We start from the raw sequence: 7,834 nt of genomic DNA on the forward strand, positions 1-7,834 counted from the left end.
ATATTCCAAGGGTTCCAAGATGGATCATTTGGGGCCAATGGGCCAGATGACTCTAGGTACAGGTTTCCTTTACACCGAGAAAAAAATGATCAAGATCATTTAGGTAAAACCTGACTCCCCAGGTTCTACTGGTTTCCCAAGGATGATCTTCAGCTTCCTGCTAGGCCCTAACCTTTATGGATGTGAGATCATATTGCCTGTGACCACAGGTAGGTGATGATATGTTCCTTTCTAGGGAAGTGAAGGGATCAGTGTGTCCTTAGAAGAATTTGAATTCTCAACTTCATTAATAAAAGTGACATCTATCTAGCTTTGGGCAACTCAAGGACCAATCAACTGGGGAAACATAGTACTGGAGAGATTGGAACTCATTTTTTTTTTTATTCAATCACCTTCATTAGCCTATCAATGTTACATTTTATACATAATGTCTAGTGACCTTCTCAGAGGGCTCTATTTTTAGTACATCATGTTAACAGTAAATAGTCAAGTGTGATGGCTATACCTTAGCCTAGCTTTTTAATATTCTCTGGGAAACTAGAAAGTCAGTCATTTTACACACTTGTAAGAGTAGTGTTCCAAAATAATTAGGAAGCGGCTACAACTTTAAGCAGGGGAGGAAACAATATTCATTTTGTTCTTTTTGTGTCTGTATTACAGTAAATTATATTTTCAATTAACAGCAACAATGATATAAAAATACTATGCTTTTTAAAATGTTTAAACTTCAGTACAATATAAATTGAAACAAAATAGTATTGTATAGTTCTTTGGGAGGCAATCAGCCATCATTATTAGTGTGACTGAACCTCCTTATCGATAACCAGGTCCAGGTTGGACCAAAAGGAGGACAGTTATGAGCATAAGGGCTAGCCCCACTGGCAGAAGGGGTCGTGGTACTTGCAGGAGATGGGGTAAAACCTGGTCTTGGTTGGTAAGCACCAGGTTGGCTTGGAGCCATTCCAGGCTGAGAGCCAGGGGGAACAGTATAGTTAGGAGGTTGAGATATTTGGGTAGTATAAGTTTGTGGAGGGTAGGTGCTTGCCTGGTACTGCTGTGGTGATTGAGCAGGCAGTTGTTGTGGCTGGCCAGAAAAGGCAGGAGCTGGTGCCTGGGAAGTTGGCTGTTGGCTGTACCGCTGAGGTTGTTGGGGTCCAGTCTGCTGGCTGTAACTAGCTGAGTACTGAACGCCATACTGCTGAGGAGGGGCCTGAGGCTGCTGTGCACTATAGCCAGCCTGCTGCTGGTACTGCTGGTACATCTGACCTCCAGTCTGACCTGCTTGGGGCTGAGCTCCTGTATAGGGAGGTTGCTGTGGTTGAACTGCTGCTGCGTGTGCTGCTGAGGAGGAAGAAGCAATGCTGTCAGGCGTTCTGGAACAGTCTTTTGTAGGAGCAGCACTGGGTGGTCCTGAAACCTGGTCATCTGTTAATCCAAACGCTAGCATGACGTTTTTGTTGATTTCATCTTTTTTTTTTTTTTTTTTTTCAGAGAATCAAAAACTGCCATACTTGCTGCCATAATGTGAGTTGACTGAGCATCAGAAGCAGCAGGCTTTTCTTCCCTACTATCCATGGTATCATTTTCAGGAATACTGGTGGAAGGTCCTGGTTCTCCAGGTGTTTCTAAGCTGTCCAATAAGCGATTCACTTTATTTCAAAGGTCTATCAGTTCTCGACGAAGATATTTCACCTGACTTGATTCAAGGGGTCTTGGCTGGCCATTAACAAATAATGTCAGTTTCAGTATTCTACTACACTGAATTGCAAAGGAAAGGTCAGAACTATCAAAAATTGTTATAAGATCTCCATCTTCATCATTATACTTTATTGTAACTTCATCACTACTCAGAAGTTTCCCTCTGAATATTCGCTGCATCATTAGCACTAATTCATCCTAAGTAATGTCTTCATTATGAATGGGAATCGTCGGATATCTTCCTCAAGTTGAGCTTTGATAATCAGCTTCCCACTTAGGGCCAACTGTCAATTCATTATGAAGTCCAGGGTGCTCTATATGTACAACTCTAAGGGAAAAAAACCCGCTTGCCGAGGCCGAGGCCTCAGCTGACCCGGCCACTGCGAGGCCTTCGCGGGTTCCTCAGTGTCGCAGGGAGGCTTCCCAGAACTCTTTTTTGTTTTTTTAAACAAATGGACCCACTGCCCCAGTGGCATGCTCCTCCCAGGAGTGGGTGAACCATCCCCCAGTAGTCTCAGAATGCAAAAATGTACAGAAATCTACTTGGAAGGTGTTTGGCACTCAGTGGATAGATTGGATATGAGCTCTCCAGTTCCAGCCTTTCTTAATTCCTACACCAAAAATCCTGCACTTAGAGCCTTTCCTTATGGAATGACAAAAAAGCACAACCATAGTTATACATCTTGCTTCAGCCTTATAGTTAGGGCATTGGAGGACCTGGTGACAACCCATCTGTCATTATATTCTGCATCTTTGTTAGCTTGATATGGTAGGTCCATGTGGTAGGGATGATAAATACCACAGGTTATAAGACTTTTTAGGATGTTTTCATGTTCAAGAGGGATCCTCTTTACCCATACAGAGTTGCCAGGCTGGAACTTATGGGTAGACTCAGACATGGGTAAAGGCACAGTTTCTTGAACTGTCTGATGAATAGTCCTCTCGGTCTGTTGCAAGGTCTGTAAGGTCTTGAAGAGGGAGCAGTAATTTTTTTACCTTATGAATATCTTGATGTGGGATGTTCCTGGACCTCAAGACAGGCAAAATGTGGGAATTTGACTCAACTGTCTTTTGTCTCAAGGAGATACTTAGTTTGCCTGTTGTTTTAGTTAGGGTTCCCATTGCCGTGAAGAGACACAATGACCAAGGAAACTTTCAAAAAGGATAACATGAATTGGGACTGGTTTACGGTTTCAGAGATTTGGTTGATTATTTTAATGATAAGAAGCATGGCAGTGTGCAGGCAGCCATGGCGCTGGAGAAGGAGCTGAGAGTTCTACATCTTGATCTGAAGGTTGCCAGGAGACTACTTCTGCACTGAGCAGAGCTTGAGGTTAGGAATGTTAAAGCCCACCTCCATAGGGATGCACTGTCTCCAACAAGGCCACACCTATTCCAACAAGGCCACACTTCCAAATAATTTCACTCCCAGTAGGCGAAGCATTCCAACACATGAATCTATGAAACCAAACCTATTCCAACCACTACACTTGTCCTGAGCTTTGTGGCCTCTAGGTACAAAGTAGTTTCCAATAAATATTTAGGACCTTTGCCAGATTTAGGGAAACTTTGGCCTTAAAGACCAAGCTGTTGCCCAAATCTAGTCCATCTGGAATGTCTGGAATATCTGGGTCTGAGTAACTCATTCATTTTTTTGCTGCTCTCAGATATGTGGCCTCATAGAGTTTGGCAATCATTTGTCTTATGATAATGGCAGTGAGTACAAATGTCTTATCTGGCAAGAATTACCATCCATTGTCTTCTGGTTGGCATACTCCCTTTTGCCTACTTGTTTTCTTGTGTATATGTTGGGGTCTTGAGCAATCCAGGTTCAGGCAGGATAACCAGAGGCCTGATTGGTTCTAGTGCTGCCTTCCAGGTGGCCTAGTCTGTTGCCCTGTTCCCTTGGGCCTCTAGTGAGTCTCCTTTTGATGCCTTTTGCAGTGAACAGTGGCTACCTCTTTTGGCCTATGTATGGTCTCTAGTAGGGCCATATTTTTTTTTTTCTGTTTTTGATTTCCTTTCTGACTGAGGTGAGGAGTTCCTTCTCTATATAAAGAGAGCCCTATGGCTATAGGCAATGGCAAATGCATACCAACTGTCCATGAATTCAGTGATAGCTTTTGTCCTTTTCCCAGCAAAGTGCTCAGGAAATGCCAGAAGCTCAGCCCTTTGTGTTGAAATCCCTTGACTGAGGAATTGGGCCCCTACCAGCCAGTCTGTACTGGCTAATCTTATGTCAGCATGACACAAGCTAGAATCATCTGAAAGGAGTGAACCTCAACTGAGAAATTGCCCCACATAAGATCTGATTGTAAGGCATTTTTCTTAAATGTTTTGTTAAATTAAATGCCTTAAATTTAAATGCCTTAAATGTTTTTTTATAAGAAAGCAGGCTGACCAAGCCATATAGAACAAGGCAGCAAGCAGCATTCCTCCATGGCTTTCAGGTCTCTAGCCTGCTTGAGTTGTGGTCCTGACTTTTTTGATGATGAACCACATTGTGGAAGTATAAAGCAGATGAACCCTTCCTTCCCCAGCTTGCTTTTTGGTCATGGTATTTCATCACAACAATATCTACCCTAAGACACAGTCCAAGGTAACAACTTTGGCCTCAGCATACCTGAATTCGTCTTGAACAAAAACTGCTCCCATACAGTATGATTTCAGGTCTCATGGATTGAACTGGCCAGAGCAGAGGCAGGAGACTCCTGGCCTGCCAACCCCAGAGTAGATGATGCAGTTTCTGCAGCTGCAGGGATAGCAACAGTCTGGAATGGGGCCCTCCCTGAAGTGAGGGTTGAAGCTGCTGAGTCCAGCTTTCACCATGGCCACAAGTACTTCTGCATTGCCAGCACCTGTGACAAGCTGACCTGTAAGTTCTTGCTGCCTTGAGTCAGGCTGGCCAGTGAAGCATCTGGACCACATCTCCACTCATTGTGTTTTTATGCCAGGGGACCTTGTCTGCATCCACTTAATCATCACTGAATCCCTGCTGTGTCTCTCATCTGGTCAATGGAATCTGAAGACCCTAATTTGGCTATTGTATTGGAATTTCTCTGTTGGGTCATCATCTGAAAGCAGGCTGGCTGGGGTGATGGTAAAGTTTTGCAAAATTGGATATGTGGCTGGTTTAAGAGAAGTGCTTGATAATGCATTATATGGGTATTGAATACCCTCACCGAAGTGCAGAGTGGTTAGGGTCAGTCGGGTTTGTTTGTTTGTTTGTTGTTGTTGTTGTTTTTAATTAACTTGGATGTAGTGGCAACTGCCCACAAATAAACTGGTCAACCAGCAGAAACAGGATCAAGTCTTCCAGACAGAAAAGCCACTGGATTCTTCCAAGCTCTAAGTACCTGAGCAAGGACCCCTCTGTAGTCACTTACATAGGACACGATGTCCTTTCCTCTGCTGTTTCCAGTGTCTCTGGCTTCCCCAACTGGGATATCTTTTATCTTTTGTTTTGTTTTTTCTTCTACAGAGTCATGGTTATTGTAAACTTTTTAAGCAATCCCCAGATGGAACTGATTTATATTCTCAAACCCTTCTAAATTTTTTGTTTTGTTTTGCTTTTCTAATATGTGGGAGCTGACTGCTCAACAAAAGCAATATTTTCTAACACCTATATTTAATCCTTCTAAAAATGGATCTGGCAAAAATTTCCCAAAGCATCCTTCCCTTGGTCAGTGTTGGGGTTCCAGTTGGTTCAGACAGAAGAGAAGATCCATTCTATCTGAGCTGCCCTGTGCAGCAACAATACCTTGGCTCAGCTCAGGGGCAGCTTTTCTACTCTTTGTGGAGAATGATAGGTTCTGAGTTTTCTAATTATATAAATCTTTGGTTAGAAAGAAAGGCTGAAAAGAAACCATGAAAGGGGAAGGTGAGAAACTTCCTCTTCTCCCCTGGGTCCCAGCCAGAGGAACTACTTTCCTCTTCCCCTGGCACAACCAGCTGTTTAGAGTCAGAGCTTCCAGACAGTGCTTTGGGATTAGGAGGGTGTGACTGAGAGAACAGGTGGGTGGTTTGTGTTTCTCTGGGTGACCTGGCTGAGCCACAGGCAATTAGGGTTTCCCGAAAGGAGGGCATAGGTCTTCAGCCAAGTGGTCTCTATCTCACCAAAGAAAACCGCTGATCAATACAGGAAAACTTGTCAATATGGCTGGGGTCTCGAAGTCATCGAGATCTAGATGGCCTGAATTGTCACTGGGCTGCCTGACTCCAAAAGAGGGCCAATCGATTTTATACGTTTGGCATTTTCTATGCAAGAAACAAAGGTCATATCAGTCATTACCTTCAAGACCTTCCCTTGGAGTGCTGTGGTCCCTCCCCTCTGGCTGTCACTGCTTGGGAAACAAGTCTGACATCGCCATTGCAATAGCAGCAGCAACAGCTATAACCACTGCCAGAAAAGTGGGGGAGCACAGCACAGGTGAGCTGCTCAGCATGACTCTTGAGTCAGCAGAAAATTGTGTGCTGTGCTTGGGGCAGTAGAGTCCAGGGTTCTAGGGCCGCTCACTCCCACTTCCGTTTTAGATCAGTTTATCTAACCAACAAAACTGACAGAAACACAAAGAAATACATATTAAGGACAACCAGGAGTGGCCAAAAAGACCAGTGGAATTTAATGACTTTTCACATGGATCCTGGACATTGGAACAGCAGTTGTGTCTGGCTAATTCTTTGTGTATTAAACAGAAGGCACCACAACCACACTTAACCTCTGATGGTGATAGACGAGGTAACATTCAATTTTTTGTTCCTTTTTGGGGTAGGAGTAATGAATTTTGTCAAGCTGTAGGCAGCGATTGATCAAAGGGAGTCCCAGGGCCCTATAACATCTCAGGTTGCACACCCCTTAGGAGCCTCAAACACCACAGTCTTTCCCTCCCATAAGGGCTTCAGGACCCCTGTTATCTTAAAGTCTGGTGTGTGGGGATCTTGCTGGAGTCTCCAGAAATGTGAGGTATCCACCAGCGATGATCATTTGTACACAGGTTCAAATCAATGAAGTCTTTATCAACTGGCTAGTGACTACTCTGGGTATTTGGGACTGGAGTGTTGTCCTAAGCCTTTCTTAGCATGAGATTTTAAACAGAAAACTCCCTGACCCAGTTTGTAGCTGGCAGACATGAAACCAAGTGCTGTTCCTGACTACCTCAAAATCCATACTAGGGTGCAGGACAGGGTCCTGCTAAGTCCTAATGTCGGGAGGAAAAAAAATCCCCTATGTCCAGTGTCATCAGGTTAAGAATCATGCTATACAGACAAAGACTCACTGGACCTGGAACTCCTTCCTCTGAAAGCAAGTCTCTGCCATCTTGTGGCAAGGATCCATATCACAGGCACCATTGGAGCAGTGATGGGCAGAGAACTGTTCTGAGAACATTAGGGGCAAGGCAAGGAGAAGGGTGCTGCCATTTGTGGAGATGTAGTTCTACTTCTGCTGGGATCTGTGAAATAATATCATGTGATTCTAGTAAAAAAATTCTAGTTAAAAGAATGAAATGATCCATAAAGCAGGGAAAGGTGCAAGAGGAAGGGATTGTGAGCAATGGAAGATTTCAAGAGCATATGTTTTCTGTGATTTAGAATTAGGGATCTGGAGAGATGGATCACCAGTTTATGAGCACTTGTTGCTCATTTGAACTTCTGGGTTCAGTTCTCAGCAACGATATGGTAACACTCAGCCACCTGGAACTCCAGTTCCAGAGGACCCAAGAAAAAAAATTAAATTAGAATTTAGGATTAGACACAAAAATAAAACAAACCATGCATGATATGTAACACTGTCAACATGAAGCCACTTCTCCACAGGGATGTAGAATGTATATCTTACATATATTCAGTGTATACTTTAAGCCAGAGCCACTGGGGATATTGCCTTGGAAGGACAGAGTTCTGTGTGCAAGTGGTAGTGTATTCTGAGAACAAGGTCACAGCATTTGCCATACACTTGCACCAAGTGTGCACATACACACCCACAAACACCCTTCCATCCAATCCCTATTCCCCTAAAGAAATAATAACCTTGCTCCCCTGCCCACTCACTCCCACTTCTTGGCCCTGGCATTCCCCTCTATGGGGCATATAAAGTTTGCAAGACCAAGGGGCCTCTCTTCCCAATGATGGCTGAGTA

The 7,834-nt window shown here is 43.8% G+C and overlaps 1 pseudogene across 1 annotated transcript; it reads right to left on the reverse strand.

The window, feature by feature from the left end:
• Window positions 1–776: 776 nt before the first annotated feature.
• Window positions 777–1,994, reverse strand: LOC110323675 (annotated as a pseudogene). Its single transcript, XR_002380640.1, has one exon. The product of XR_002380640.1 is annotated as a protein TFG pseudogene (transcript).
• Between the last annotated feature and the right edge of the window lie 5,840 nt (window positions 1,995–7,834).

Source organism: Mus pahari, chromosome 6, assembly GCF_900095145.1.
Source record: "Mus pahari chromosome 6, PAHARI_EIJ_v1.1, whole genome shotgun sequence".
Classification (NCBI taxonomy): domain Eukaryota; kingdom Metazoa; phylum Chordata; class Mammalia; order Rodentia; family Muridae; genus Mus; species Mus pahari.